This window comes from Schistocerca piceifrons, chromosome 1 (genome assembly GCF_021461385.2).
Source record: "Schistocerca piceifrons isolate TAMUIC-IGC-003096 chromosome 1, iqSchPice1.1, whole genome shotgun sequence".
NCBI classification, from domain to species: Eukaryota; Metazoa; Arthropoda; class Insecta; order Orthoptera; family Acrididae; genus Schistocerca; species Schistocerca piceifrons.
This window is the reverse complement of record NC_060138.1, coordinates 499,724,320-499,741,074: the sequence shown is the minus strand read 5'-3', so window position 1 is coordinate 499,741,074 and position 16,755 is coordinate 499,724,320.

Here is a 16,755-nt window from a genome sequence, read left to right as displayed (position 1 = left end):
GATGGAATTTTATCAATCCCTTCAGTCTCATATGATCTTAAGTCTTCCATAGCTCTTCTAAATTATGATTCTAATAGTAGATCAGCTATGTCTTTCCTATCGACTCCTGTTTCTTCTTCTATAACGTTATCAGATAAGCCCCCCCCCCCCCCCCTTATAGAGGCGGTTTTTACTTAACTGCGCTTTAACAGTTGGTTTCCCATTGCGCTCTTAATGTTACCGCCCTTGCTTTTAATTTCACGATAGGTCGTTTTGACTTTAATGTATGCTGCGTCAATCGTTCCTACCATCATTTCTTTTTCGTTTTCTTCGCATTTTTCATGTAGATTTCACCTTAGCTTCCTAATTGACATGTATTTCTGTATTCCTGAAGTTACCTGAACATATTTGTACTTCCTTCTTTTATCGATCAATTGTTCTTCTGTTACCCATGGGTTCTTCGCAGTTACCTGTTTTGTGCCTACATTTTTCTTTCCAACTTCTGTGGTTGCCCTTTTTAGATATGTCCATTCCTCTTAAGCTCTACTGCCTATTGAGATATTCCTTGTTGCTGTATCTATAGCCTTAGAGAACTTCAAGCGTATCTCGTCATTCCCAGTCTGTATCTGCTCCTGGGTACGTCTTACAATCCAGTATCTGATTTCCGAATCGCTGTCTGACTGTGATGTAAATTAACTGAAATATTTGTGTATCTGCCCGCCTTTTCCAAGTATACCTCATCCTCTTGTATCCGCTATTGCCATCTGAAAATTATTAGGATCACAATTAGTCTTTATCCTCTCTCATTCCTACTACCAAGCCCATAATATCCCATAAGCGTCTCTTCTACTCCTTCCCCCACTAACCCCATGACTACCAGTTTTTCATCTCCCTTTGCGTAATGGATTACCCGATTAGTATCCTCATATATTTTTTCTGTCTCTTCATATTCTGCTTGCGACTTCGGCGTGTTTACCAGAACTAATATTGACGGTGTTGGTTTGCTGTCGGTTTTGCTGAGCACAATCCCGTCACTGAACTGTTCACTCTCACTCGCTCTCTGTCCTATCTTTCTATTTATAACGAATCCTACTCCCATTTTACTATTTTCTGATTTTGATATTACCCTATACTCATCTGACCTGAAATCCTTGTCTTCTTTCCATTTCACTTCAGTGACGCCCACTATATCTAGATTGAGCCTCAGCCTTTCACTTTTCAGATTTTCTAGCTTTCCTACCACGTTCAAGCTCCCGATATTCCACGCCTCAGCTCATGGAACGTGATTTTCTCGTTGGTTATTCAACCCTTTTGTCATGGTCACCTTTTCCTTTGCACTCCGCTCCGGGAGATCCGAATGGGGGACTATTCCGCAATCTTTTGCCAATGGAGACATCATCATGACACTTTTTCAATTGCAGACGATATGTCTTGTGGATACACGTTGTGTCTTTCCTCCTGGGTCCTCATGCCGTTTATCACTACTGATTCTTGCCCCTTTTAGGGACAGTTTCCCACCCCAAGGACAAGAGGGTGCCCCGAACCTCTGTCCGCTCCTCTTATTCAAAATTTAAGGCAGTGGCGGGGTTCGAACACCGGACGGATGGGATTTTGATTACTAATCAGAGACACTATCTTATTTAATTTTTTTCTGTTGTATTAGGAGTTCAGCTTACAGCCGGTGGAGATAAATGGGCAGGGGTATAAACACGCGGCCTGGCCATGATGCCTCCCCCTCTCGTTCCTCAACTGCTCCCCTCCGTTTTTTTTTTTTTTTTTTTTTTTTTTTTTTTACTGGATGCAGGTGAAACAGCATATCTTCATTCGTACAAGCATAAACACAACGTAAAAGCCGTTGTTTGGGCGGAAGCAACAAGAGACACTTCACTCGAACTAGGCGTGCATAAATCGTTATTAACAAGGTGTGGAGGCAATGGAAAAAAATTGAAAGTAAGTTAAGAAATGTGACACCGTAGACAAAAAGAGGGGTGAAGGGGCATGGGCATGGTAAGACTTGAGCAGGCATCCTCCTGCTCAGTCTGCTCCAAGATCATGGGTGCACAATGTTGCACTCTACACGGAAGTCAGTTGCACCCGTAGTCAGTTGCAGCTGTAAAGGGAAGAACGAAAAACGCCTTTTGTTGCTGTGTTATTTCCATTTCCTTCAGAGGCGCACGTTGCGTAGTGAAAGAACTATCCAGAGAGGCTTCTGCTGCAATCGCAGGAACCAGCGACTTACGACTAGCACCCGGTAAGCGATTAGTTTCAGTGAATAGAGGAGACCGGGGCAGGTGATCACATTTCATGATTTTTAATTTTTGAAGAAGCAATATATACAGTTTTCATTTCTGTCATTAATGTATCTCGTAATATGTATCGTTGTCTCCATTGTAGCATTTTGTTTTTCAGAAAAAAAGTTCTGTTGGAGAACATTTTTGTGTCAACCTGCCCTCTCCGGGTTGGCCGTCACAGAAATTGGTGTTAATTGCCACAGGTTATTTATACTGGAAGAAAAAAAATATTTATTTAGCAAAATTTGTGATAATATAAAAATCAAGCAATGATATTGATAAACCACTACTATCAATATAGAGAGTAACTTAGTAATTATAGTTAATATTTATAGAAATGGTCTTCATTAGGCCAGTCACTTTCGAACGCAAACTGACAATTTTGACATGTACAAAAGTTATTTGGGCCAGGGTTCATGAGCCCACTTCTTACAGCCGGCCGGAGTGGCCGAGCGGTTCTAGGCGCTTCAGTCTGGAACCGCGCGACCGCTACGGTCGCAGGTTCGAATCCTGCCTCGGGCATGGATGTGTGTGATGTCCTTAGGTTAGTTAGGTTTAAGTAGTTCTAAGTCCTAGGGGACTGATGACCTCAGAAGTTAAGTCCCATAGTGCTCAGAGCCATTTGAACCACTTCTTACAATCTGTTCAAAACTGTGTGTGAAATCTTATGGGACTTAACTGCTCAGGTCATCAGTCCCTAAGCTTACACACTAGTTAACCTAAGTTATCCTAAGGACAAACACACACACCCATGCCTGAGAGAGGACTCGAAACTCCGCCGGGACCAGCCGCACAGTCCATGACTAATCCCACGCGGCTTCTTACAATCTGTTTGACTAGATTTTTTATTAGTTTTACTGTTACAAAACGTTTCAGCATAAACTAATAAAAACGTCATCCTTTTCGTCACTAATTCAAATTTTTCGTTTCCTCTTTTTATTTCCTGTCTCATTTTTGGCGTCCTTTTTATTTTCAGTTTGTTATCCAAATAGACGTTGCCCTGATTTTTACTTGCATTTTCAGAAAGTTATTCAAGCATTTTTCAGGCGCGGAATCTGTTAAAACTGCTGCATCCCCTTTTTGGGAATTATTTCTGTCTGTATTTTTCCTATCGCCAGCCTTTAGCAAAGGCCTTGCTGCAGGAAGTGAGCATCACACATAACTGCGCCAAAGGACAGGTAACTTATTTACCACCCAAAGATCGTATGTCAAAGTTTGGATTTCTATTGGCGTTTAATCGTAGTAAACGTTAGCAGTTGGAAGGACGTATTACTCTAATTTCTTTTTGTCATCAGAAAGAAAAAAAGTTTTCTGTTTGGAAAATAGGCAGCTATTGTGGAAGGCCGAACTATGTTTACATCGTCAGTTTCATTTTGGTGGATTTTCTCACACTAAATTGCTAATGTTCCTCAACTGATCTGATAATCAGCTGCAATTCTACGAATTGATAATAACTTCCTTTTTGTTATCTTCCTCGCTTTTGTAGCTATGGTATCTGGAGTAATACTCTTCGATTTGTCAGTTTTTAATGTTTTTTTTTCAATATCTGAGCCTGAAACAAGGGGGGAAAAACTATTACAAACTGCCGGGTTGGCATGACACGTGTGACAACTATCCTCCAAATTTTTGTGACAACCTTCTCCGAATAGACATATCAAAGAGAATCCACCAGGAGAAACACTCTTGGAACCTAACCTCAATGATGATACAGAATAACATAGTCTAACTGTTATTCTCCAACAAAGAGGTTCCTACTCAATGGTCTGAAGATGACCACAGTAGTGGTCGAAACCGGTCACCTTATTAAATAAATTGTGATCAAGACTGTTTTTAATAGTAATTATTTATAAGACATTGATCACTGCTGTTCCCATAATGCATTCAAAAGTAATTTTACTTAAGTGCTGTGTCAGGCTCAGTAGCCATATAAAATGATGTCATAACAATCTAACTACACTTAAACATTAATGGTTAACTTTCAATAAGTATTTTGATAGTTACTTTGTCAGCTAAGTGCAATGCTATCGAGATTTTGAATAATGGACCGTCATTCTGTCTTTAAAATTACGTACTTTGGACAGTTTAATCTACTGATAATGAAATATATTGCCAATAATTGATTAACTATGTTTTGAATGATATTAATTCATTAATTGAGCGATTGTCAGGTGGAATAAGCTTTATAGTTTCATGAAATATCCTTGAACTAACTTCAGTTGAATATGCATTGAAATAAATCTTAATAATCAAATTTATTACTTCAGTCTATTATTAAGCTACTACGGTTAGTGTAAGCTTATTAAGTGCAACAATTAACTACGATAACCAATCGTTCAAAACAGTCTGAAATTTACTCTTCACCGTCTGTGCAAATAATTTGGTAATTAACATATTTGCTCTTGATAATGGCGTGACACACTCGATTCAATAAGGTAAGGATCGGAAGGAACCTACTTGGTGTTATTGTCGGGTGGAATGTAACTGCAACACTTAGATTATAAAGTGCTTGTTATTAATTGTTCAACTTCAGATAAAATCGCAGTCACTGGCAAGCCTTCTACAATTTTATCCTACCAAAATTACGTAGATCTTACTTCCCTCGTTGTCGGTGGATCGACGGAAGTCCATGGCGGCGACACAATGTGGCAGCGGGCTTTTACTGTTGCGACTTGGACCCACAGTGCGCTTCACACTTAAGCCCTCGTTTCTTCAGCACTATGCCCATTAATCCATAATAACTTGCCCGGCCATGCTTCCAGATATACCGACCATTACTTTCCCGTCACTTAGATCCACACACTAGCCGTTAGATGTAGCACAGCTAGGAATAGCAGCACTCGACTGTACGTCTTACTCCGAGCACGGCGTCACTGCTACTACTGCCTGCTGGCGCGCTCCCGCGCCAAGCGGCACAACAAAACAATCTCTCTGACTTCAACGTTAGCTAAATATCCCCCGACTTACCAGTGTTAAATATTACATAATTTAAACATAGTATTTACAATACATATTCACACTAGACAATACATCGTATACAAACAGTTTCATGTGTTAAGTAAGCGAAAACATTCATAGCAAGGACTGCGTTGTAGCGTCACAAGGTGGGCAACAAAGCCATGCAGCAGTTGCCATCATACGAGAGCTGGACAGGGACAGAAATGATTAGCGAACAACTTAACACAGTAAACATGATTACTTTTTTTAAATTTGCATTTCTCCAAGTGTGCAAAGACTCGTTACAAATAATGCAGCAAAAAACAGACTCCAACTGATACAGTAGCAACAAGGATGACGCTCACTGAACTAAGCACGAATAATGGTGTCGTAACTGCGACTAGGTCACTAGGTTCCAAGTGCAAGTCGTCTGTATGGCTGCCGCCAGTCATCTTTCATCGCGGAGGCAAAGGGCGCTGACAGTCCACAGGCGCTGGAGGCGTGGCTCAGCAGACACAGACCATTGGGTCTACTACCGGCGTGTTACGAAAACTTGCAATTCCGCTGCCAACATTGATACGACAATAATTTATGGCGTAAAAGCATCAGTTGAAACTGCATGATCTATAAGCAAAAATATCTCAGTAAACTTGGACTGAAAAATACGTGCCTTAAGGGCTACGAAGGGAGTTCAACGGGTAAAGCAACACATTTTTTTTTCTGAAAGGAGTTTCGTTTTATTCAGGATTCCAGTGCACCATATCATTCCCCTCACTTTTGGCTACAAAACACTACTTTTCAACATAATCTGTATTCAGTGTGACGGCCTTACATAACCTTAGTGAGAGGGTCTGTACGCCGACGCCAGAACCAACGTGTTGCTGCATCAAATGGTTCAAATGGCTCTGAGCACTATGGGACCTAACATCTGGGGTCATTAGTCCCCTACAACTTAGAACTACTTAAACCTAACTAACCTAACGACATCACACAACACATCCATGCCTGAGGCAGGATTCGAACCTGCGACCGTAGCGGTCGCGCGGTTCCAGACAGATGCGCCTAGAACCGCTCGGCCACAGCGGCCGGTCAGGAACATTCTAAGATGTTCCACAACAAATTTCGAATTTTTTGAACCAAAATTGACCGAGAAGAAGAATGTGTTCCATTACTTATTGAAAACCCGTCGTATGACCACTTCTTCGTATTTGATACTGAGAAATGTCTCTTCTATTGCAACCTCTCTGCTTCCCAGATTTTGAGAGGTGGTAATATGAAAAAAAAAGAAAACATGTTGAGTAAACATGGGCTCCGACTTGCATACATGGTCAGATGAGTATAGGGTAATTTCAACAGCAGCAGAAAATGGTATGACGATAGTAGGATTCGTTATGAATAGGAAGGTAGGGCAGACAGTATATTGCTGTGAATAGTTCAGTGATATGGTCGTTCTTATGAGAATCGACAGCAAACCAGCATCGATAACCACAGTTCAGGTATACAAGCCGACGTCGCAAGCTGAAGACCAAGAGACAGAGAAAGTGTATGAGGATATTGAAAGGGTAATACAGTATGTAAAGGCATATGAAAATCTAATAGTCATGGAAGACTGGAATGAAGTTGTAGGGGAAGGAGTAGAAGAAAAGCTTACGAGAGAATATGGGCTTGAGACAACGAATGAGAAAGACTAATTGAGTTCTGTAACAGATTTCAGCTAGTAATAGTGAATACTCTGCTCAAGAATCACAAGGGGAGGAGGTATGCATGGAAAAGGCCAGGTGATACGGGAAGATTTCAATTAGAGTACATCGTGGTCAGACAGAGATTTCGAAATCAGATACTGGATTGAAAGGCGTACGCAGCAGCAGACATAGACTCGGATCACAATGTAATAGTGATGAAGAGTAGGCTGACGTTTAAGACATTAGTCTGAAGGAATCAATACAAAAGAAGTGGGATACGGAAGTACTAATGAATGACGCGATACGGTTGAAGTTCTCTAAGGCTATACATACAGCAATAAGGAATAGCTCAGTAGGCAGTACAGTTGAAGAGGAATGGACATCTCTAAAAAGATCCATCACAGAAGCTGGGAAACAAAACATATGTACAAAGAAGGTAACTGTGAAGGAACCATGGGTAACAGAAGAAATACTTCAATTAATCGATGAAAGGCGGAAGTACAAAAATGTTCCAGGAAACTCAGGAATACAAGAAATACAAGTCGCTGAGGAATGAAATAAATAGGAAGTGCAGGGAAGTTAAGACGAAATGGCTGCAGGAACAATGTGAAGACATCGAAAAAGAAATGATTGTCGGAAGGACAGACTCAGCATATGGGAAAGTCAAAACAACCTTCAGTGACATTAGATGCAAGGGTGATAACATTAAGAATGCAACGGGAATTCGACTGTTTAATGCAGAGGAGAGAGCGGATTGGTGGAAAGCGAACACTGAAGGCTTGTATGAGTTGGAAGATTTCTCGAATACGATAGAAGAAGAAACAGGAGTCAATGTAGAAGAGACAGGGGACAGGGGACCCAGTATTAGAATCAGAATTTGAGAGAGCTTTGGAAGATTTAAGATCAAATATGGGGGAAGGAATAAATAACATTTCAACAGAATTTCTAAAAATCATTGGGGAAAGTGGCAACAAGACGACTATTCACGTTGGTGTGTAGAATGTATGAGTCTGGAGACATATCATCTGAGATTCGGAAAAATATCATCCGCACACTTACGAATACTGGAAGACCTGACAAGTGCGAGGGTAATCGCACAATCAGCTTAACACCTCATGCATCCGTTTTGATGACAAGAATAATGTACAGAATAATGGAAAAAATTGAGGATGTGTTAGACGACGATCATTTTCATTACAGGAAAAGTAAAAGCACCAGAGAGACAGTTCTGGCGTTGCGTTTGATAATGGAAGCAAAGAGTAAAGAAAAATCAAGACACGTTCATAGAATTTGTGGACAACGTTCGGAAATGTAAAGTGGTGCAAGATTTTCGAAATTTTTAGAAAAATATGGATAAGTTATAGGGAGAGATGGTTAATATACAAAATGTACAAGAGCCAAGAGGGAATAATAAGAGTGGACGACCAAGAACGAAGTGCTCGGATTAAAAAGGGTGTAAGACTGGGATGTTGTCTCTGATGTTTCCATAATAATTACAATTGGTAGAATCAATGCGCTTTCTACATCAAAGATCAGAAAAAATTCGTTCTGTACATCGAATTCTGTACATCAAAGAAGCAATGAGGGAAATAAAAGAAATGTTCAGGAGTGGAATTCGAATTAAAGGTGAAAGAATATCAATGATACAATTCGCTGGTGACATTGCTATCCTGTGTAAAGTGAAGAAGAATTACATGATCTGGTAAATGGAATGAACAGTCTAATGAGGACAGAGTATAGATTGAGAGTAAATCGAAGAAAGACGAAAGTAATGAGAAGTAGCAAAAATGAGAACGAGAAACTTAACATCGGGATTGATGGTCACAAAGTAGATGAAGTTAAAGAATTCTACTACCGAGGCAGCAAAATAACCAAATACGCACGGAACAAGGATGACATCAAAAGCACTGCCAAAAAGGGAATTTCTGGCCAAGAGAACTCTACTAGTATCAGACAGAGGCCTTTATTTCAGGAAGAAATTTCTGAGAATATACCTTTGGAGCACAGCATTGTATGGTAGTGAAACATGGAGTGTGGGAAAAACGGACGGGGAGAGAATCGAAGCATTTGAGATGTGGTGCTACGGAGGAATGTTGAAAATGAGGTGGACTGATAAGGTAAGCAAAGAGGAGAATCGTAGAAGAAACGAGTACGTGGAAAATCCTAACAAGGAGAAGGAACAGGATATAGGACACCTGTTAAGATATTAGGGAATGATTTCCATGGTACTAAAGGGAGTTGCAGAGGGCAAAAACTGTAGAGGAGGATAGGGATTGGAATACTTCCAGCAAATAATTGAGGACGTTGGTTGTGAGCGTTCTTCTAATATGAAGAGGTTGGCATAGAAGAGGAATTCGTGACGGGTCGCATAAAGCCAGTCAGAAGACTGATGGTCAAAGAAATGGTCGCTTTTGTTTTTATATGTGACCCTTATAGACTAGAAAACATTTCACTCATAATTTAAGATAAGTAAAATAATAATTACAGCTATTCGTTTTCCGGCCGAAATAAACGTTTCCTCTCATGAGGTCGTAGATTAGGGGTCGCACAGTCAGTTCACTTACAAAACGCACACATTTTCACGTCACGATTTCTTTTTATTTTTTGCCACAACTACCGGCGGCAGAAGGGCCAGGTGTCCTCATTAGGAAACAGATGTCGTGCCTGGTCACAAAAGCTCCCTCACGTTCGAGGGCCTATTCTCAGATGTTATTTCAGGAGCGGTGCTGTGATGTAGTGTCTTACTGAAGACCCCTGTCGAGTGCTGAATGTTGCAGAAGCACAAACTAATGTACATGATCGAGAATTAGGTTCCATTACAAAAAAAGGAAGTTGAATAATACAACGTCATTGCTCTTAAAAATTGCTCGTGTACAGCAAAAAAGTCGGATTCCCAACTTTCTCCGCTACAGTTTATCGAAAACCTCGCTATATTTATTCATTCTGTGTATGTGGGCGTATTTCATCTTCCTAGATTTCGTAAAGGTATTGACACAGGGCCCCCACCACCGGCTCTTAACGAAGGTACGAGCCCAGATATGTGAATGGTTCGAAGACGTCTTAAGTAATAGAACTCTGTATGTTGTCTTCGACGGTGAATGTTCATGAGAGACAAGGTTATCGTCAGAAGTGCGCCAGGGAAGTGCGATAGAACCGCTGCTATTTTCTATGTTCATAAATGACTGTCGCACAAGGTGAGGAGCAGTCAGCAGCCGTTCACAGATGATGCTCTGGTGCACGGGAGGGTACTGTCGTTGAGTGACTGTAGGAAGATACAAGATGACTTAGAAAAAACTTCCATTTGGTGCAATGACTAGCAGATAGCTGTAAATGTATAAAAATGTAAACTACTTCAGGTGAATAGGAAAAACAAACTCGTAATGTTTGAATAGAGCATTAGTAGTTTCCTGTTTGACACAGTCACATCGTTTACATATCTAAGCGTAATGTTACAAAGCGATATGAAAGAGAATGAGTGTGTGATGGAAGGCGAATAGTCGACTTCTGTTTTTTGTGAGAATTGTAGGAAAGTGCGGTTCATCTGTAAAAGAGACCGTATATAGAACCCTAGTGCGACGCATTCTTGAGTAGTGTTCGACTGTTCGGAATCCACACCAGGTCGGATTTGAAGGGAGACATCGAACCAGTTCAGAGTCAAGCTGCTAGATTTGTGATCGGTAAGTAAGAAAAATACGCAAGCATTTGGAGATGGTTCTGGAACTCTAACAGGTATCCCTGGAGGGGAGACAACGTTACTTTCTACGAACACTATTGAGAAAACTTAGAGAACCAGTGTTTGAAGGTGACTACAGAACGATTCTACTGCCGCCAACGTAATTTCGCGTAAGGACCACGAAGATAAGCTAAGTTAGGCCTCGAACAGTGATATTCAAACAGTCGTTTTTCCCCCAGTTTGCTAGTGGAACAGGAAAGAAAATGACTGGCAGCGGAATAGGTTACTCTCCGCCACGCATAGTACGGAGTATGTTCAAATGGTTCTAATGGCCCCGAGCACTATGGGACTTAACATCTGAGGCCATCAGTCCCCTAGACTTAGAACTACTTAAACCTAACTAACCTAAGGATATAACACACATCCATGCCCGAGGCAGGATTCGAACCTGCGACCGTAGCAGCAGTGCCGTTCCGGACTGAAGAACCTAGAACGCTCGGCCACAGCGGCCGGCCACGGAGTATGTATGTAGATGTAGATGTGGTGGACAGTCTTATCTCTTGCCAGTGTATACGATGAATAGTTGCCAGCAGAGGAAGAGGATACCCGCTCCTCGAAGGCCATCGTGTGTGTGTGTGTGTGTGTGTGTGTGTGTGTGTGTGTGTGCGTGTGCGTGCGTGCGTGCGCAGTACAGTGCTTGAGTTAATGCAGTAAATATACCAGTTACACAGCAGAAGAAGGAAATGCAAATCGTGCTGGGACGCGGATGACGAGTAGGATCTTTGACCCCGGCTGCAGCCTGCAGCTGGGAGGAGCCGCTGACGCCGCGTTTAGTGGACCGCAGACGCCGGCGGCCGACGTAATGGGCGACGGCTCGCCGCCTGCTACGCCCACTCCCGGGCTGAATGTCACCGCGAGTCACACCAGCCGGGGGGTCAGCGGCCCCGACACGCGGCCAGTGCCGCTTCCTCCATATGCGTCTTTTCTGCGGGCAGCGCTTAGGGACGGGGTGTGCCCGCAGCCACCTCCAGGTACTATTCCTAGACGCAAGCGCTCCTCTCGTACCATGCTGAGTCACACTGCTCAGGCTAATTCCAGCCCACGAGAATAAGATTATTTTCTCTGTCCTTTTTCTTCGATTCCTGCCTCGAAATTATTATAAGGGTGGTTTGATAAGCCTGGTAAAAAATGTTACATAAAACAACTCGCCTTTTTTCCTCGGCTAGTGTCTTCTGAGTGCTATACACTTGATCCAGCTATCTACAGCTTTTTCAACCAATCAGAAAAACAGGTTCTGACAAACTGTACAAAAAACTAGTTGACTGCAACTATCACTTTCTCATTTGATGAAAATTTCTTCCCAGTAACCAAAGTTTCAAGTTCGGGAACAGGAGGAAATCACTTGGGGCCAAGTTTTCAGCCAACGCAGATCTCAAACGATCCAACAATGAAGCATAGTAGAGTCCAGTTTTGGTTCTGCCTTTTTCCAAGTGATCTATTAGGATTATTCCCTGATAATCCCAAGAAAACATTGGCCGTCACCCAGTGGCGGGTGCAGAAAAACCTCAAGGAGGGGGCGCTAAAGATATCTTGAGCTACCTTCAATTTTACCGTAATAAAAAATAATCTAAGAAAGTTTTATTTAAACTGATTACACACAGCCGCACGGGATTAGCCGAGCGCTCTATGGCGCTGCAGTCATGGACTGTGTGTCTTCCACGTGGAGGTTCGAGTCCTCCCTCGGGCATGAGTGTGTGTGTTTGACCTTAGGATAATTTAGGTTAAGTAGTGTGTAAGCTTAGGGACTGATGACCTTAGCAGTTAAGTCCCATAGGATTTCACACACATTTGAACATTTGATTACACACATCTACAAGACAAAGCCAGAAGTTACAATTGTGGTTCTCTTCCTTAAATGATGAATTCTATGGGCCTATTCTTCCTTGAAAATTGGTTAGTTACATCGTCTATAGGACAATCGCTGTCAGGGTGAGTGTTCAACAGAGCTATGTCATTAAGTCTATCCTCCTTCACTGTCGACCTCAGCCAAGTCTTTGTACGCCGCAGTGTTGAAACACTTCTTTCTACTGTAGCAGTACATGCAGACAGACAGGCAAATATTTTGTACAGCGTGTGTAAAGTAGGATAGTCAGAGCTACGGCAAATAGACAACGCTTGCTTGTATTGAAGAATCTCTCCCATTAGTCTCCCCGCCCCGCAAGGGAGTGGGCGGATGGGGGGTGGGGTGGGGTGGGGGCGACCCGCGCTTCCACATATGTATCCGCCACTGCCGTCACCTTACCATCTGAGAAAACTGTCTTTGCCTTCGTCGGTGGGCATTTACCAGCTTTTGACCATTGTTTTGACTCTCGTGTGTAATGATGGTACCAGGTTTCATCAACAATCAAAAATCGACGCAAAAAGTCTTGCGGATTTCATTAAACAACGCCAGGCACAGAGTTGAAATCTTGTGCCGGATGCAAGATGTTATGCAGTCATTCAGTTGAGATGCCTACAGTCTCACGAATTTTTCTTCGGCGTTCTTGCATTATCGTATCGATGATTTTGTCAATGTTTTTCTTTGTGCTGACCTCAACTGGACGGCCGGAACAAGCTTTGTCTTCAGTGATTGTCCGATCACGTTTAAATTCATTAATCCAAAAGCAAACGGTCTTCAAATGAAGATGCAGCGTCCGCACGAACTTCATCGAATTCTGTTTTGATCTGTGCGGTAGTTCAACCCTTCAAATGAAAACTTTTAATAACAGCACGAAACTCGGTTTTCTCCATTTTCCATGACAGTCGACACACTGACCAGTTCAGATGGCTGTCAACACTCAATTGTACGCTGTACATTGTTGAAAATCTTGATGCGAAAGTTAGAATAGTCAATCTTACCAGCCATGAAGGTGCAACAAAAGGTTCCATTCTTTCATAGAAATGTACTGGACTTACAAAACCATCCTCACATGTCATCAATACGTTTCTCTTTGAAATTCAGTACTGCATTACTTCATTTATAATTAGCTGAATCGAAGTGAGAGTAATTTGAAGAAGTAATGAAGACTAAAATGATTCGTTTCGTCAACGACAGTGTCATTACAGGCGGGAGCAGACTCTCTGATATGACAAGGATGGGAAAGGATATTCCGTGATGACGTTACAGATTTTCAGGGATGAGGTAGAAAAGTAAAATGGTTGAAATGGCTCTGAGCACTATAGAACTCAACATCGAAGGTCATCGGTCCCCTAGAACTTAGAACTACTTAAACCTAACTAACCTAAGGACATCAGACACATCCATGCCCGAGGCAGGATTCGAGGATTCGAACCTGGGACCGTAGCGGTCGCGCGGTTCCAGACTGAAGCCCCTAGAACCTCTCGGCCACAGCGGCAGGCTAGAAGGGTAAATGTCTCAGTTTGTGGTAAGGTACACTGATGTGGAAACGAAAGAGGCGGAAGTTATAAATAAAAATCGTTCTGGTACCTCTGACAGAGAGCCTCTTCTACTGCAAGCTCTTTGCTTTCCATATTTTGCGAGGCGGTGCTATGGAGCAAAAAAGTGAAGTCTAGTAAACATGAACACTTGCTCAATAGAAGAGATGTGTTTCGCAGTACTTGAGATGAACAAAGTAGTCATAGAGCTTAAGGTATGCATTGTAGAGCCCATATCTACTAGACGTTTTTTCATTGTTTTGGTCCATACTACCACCTCTGAAAGTTTCTTACCCTACAGTCTTAGCGATAACAGAAGCGGTACATGTACGCCACTGTCAGAGGTATCAGAAAGATTTTCATTAATAACCTTTCAAATCGGTCGTTTCCGGACCAAGGTTCCCTTACATCATATTAATACATTCACCCTGCTCCATCACCCCTAAGAGTTTGTTACATCCACACCTAATTACCCTGACTCAAAAATTTGTCCGGCAGTTGAAACGCCTAATTTATTCTGCTGGCAAGTGTTAGCAGCATAGGTTCAAATGGTTCAAATGGCTCTGAGCACTATGGGACTTAACATCTTAGGTCACCAGTCCCCTAGAACTTAGAACTACTTAAACCTAACTAACCTAAGGACATCACACACATCCATGCCCGAGGCAGGATTCGAACCTGCGACCGTAGCGGTCCCGCGGTTCCGGACTGCAGCGCCTAGAACCGGCAGCATAGGTCTCGCATCGAATTTACAAAATACTCTTTAACAAAGCACATACTCAGATTATAGTGGGTGTTTCAGAATTCCTGTTCCGGCGGAGGTTCGAGTCCTCCCTCGGGCATGGGTGTGTATGTTTGTACTTAGGATAATTTAGGTTAAGTAGTGTGTAAGCTTAGGGACTGATGACCTTAGCAGTTAAGTCTCATAAGATTTCACACGCATTTGAACATTTTTGAACAATTCCTGTTACAGATTTCTAGTGGCAGTACAGGGGACTCATTAGATAAAACTTTGATAAGAATCAACCTCTCCCCCCTCCTTGTTATAATTACGAGCTCACATGCGATTTTTGTCCGACTACGACAATGCTTGCGAGAAACTGGTAAGTTCAAGAACAAGGATGGTTGACTGTGGGGCTCCTGGGACGCGCCGCACTCTCGACTTTGAAGAGGACGTCCTTCGTCACGCAGACGAGAACCCAACGACGAGTCCTCGAACATAACGCATTACAGGGACTCCTGTATAGCACATACGTCAGAGCTCGTTGCCCCGCTGGGTGCGTGCCGTGAAGATCTGAAAGCGATACGATCTTCAAGCTTATTTTGTATCCGATTGTTGTATTTCCGGACAAGGATTCCTGATCAAAACTTTACTAAGTCATCTCTACAACCCCGAGAAACCTGTAAATTGTGAAACATTCCATACACGAGGTAATGGGCCCCATGTCAGGCGGACCTGCGTGAAGCCGAGGCCTGGGAAGTTTAAACACAACGGCGAGAGCACCGCCATGGCGGGGCCGCGCGCTGCCCGCCGCGGCTGCGACTGGAGCTCGTGTGTGGTCGGTGCGCGTGCGTCGCGCTGGCTTACTGCCTCACGTCGCGCGCCTTGCCTAGGTCGCGCTCCCGACCGCCACCCAGGGACTGCCCGAACCAACGCCTCAGGAACCCCACACACGCCCCCCCTCAAGCGCGCTCGTCGTCTTGCCGCAATCTACGCCGCTCGTGACTCTGCACTACGCCGGCCGCTATGGCCGAGCGGTTCTAGGAGCTTCAGTCTGGAACCGCGCTGTTGCTACAGTCGCAGGTTCGAATCCTACCTCGGGCACGAATGTGTGTGATGTCCGTAGGTTAAAGTAGTTCTAAGTCTAGGGGACTGATGACCTCAGATGTTAAGTCCCATAGTGCTCAGAGCCATTTGACTCTGCACTTTACTCACATCTATTATTTATTTAAAATAAATAAATAAAATCTCATCTACTGCTTTTAGACTCCCATTCCCTAAACTAATCCCCTCAGATCGCCAGATTTAATGTGACAAAATTCTATGACTTTCGTTTTACTTTTGTTGATGTTCATCTTACAGTCTCTTTTCAATTGTATTCCAAGGCCTTTGCCGTCTGAGATAGAATTGTAACGTCGTCGGCAAGCCTCGCTGTTTTCATTTCTTCGATTTCCTTTGCTGTTATCTCGTTTTCTTTTCTGAGACATCAGTCTTCTGACTGCTCTGATATGGCCCGCCATGAATTCCTCTCCTGTGCCAACTTCTTCATGTCGGAATAACAGTTGCATCCTATGTCCTCAATTATTTGCTGGATATTTTCCAAACTTCCTCTACAGTTTCTATCCCCTACAGCTCCCTCTAGTACCATTGAAGTTATTTCCAGACGTCTTAAAAGAGCCCTGGCAAGCTATCCCTTCTTCTTGGCAAAGGTTTCTATACGTACCTTTCCTCCCCGATTTTGAGGAGAACCCCTCATTCCTTACCTTACCAGTCCACCCAATTTTCAACATTTCTTTTGTAACACCATATCTTAGAGGTTTCTTTCCTCTGTAGTCTGGAACCGCGAGACCGCTACGATCGCAGGTTCGAATCCTGCCTCGGGCATGGATGTGTGTGATGTCCTTAGGTTAGTTAGGTTTAACTAGTTCTAAGTTCTAGGGGACTGATGACCTCAGAAGTTAGGTCCCATAGTGCTCAGAGCCATTTGAACCATTTTTCTTTTCCTCTGTACCGGTTATCCCACACTCCGCACCATCTCAC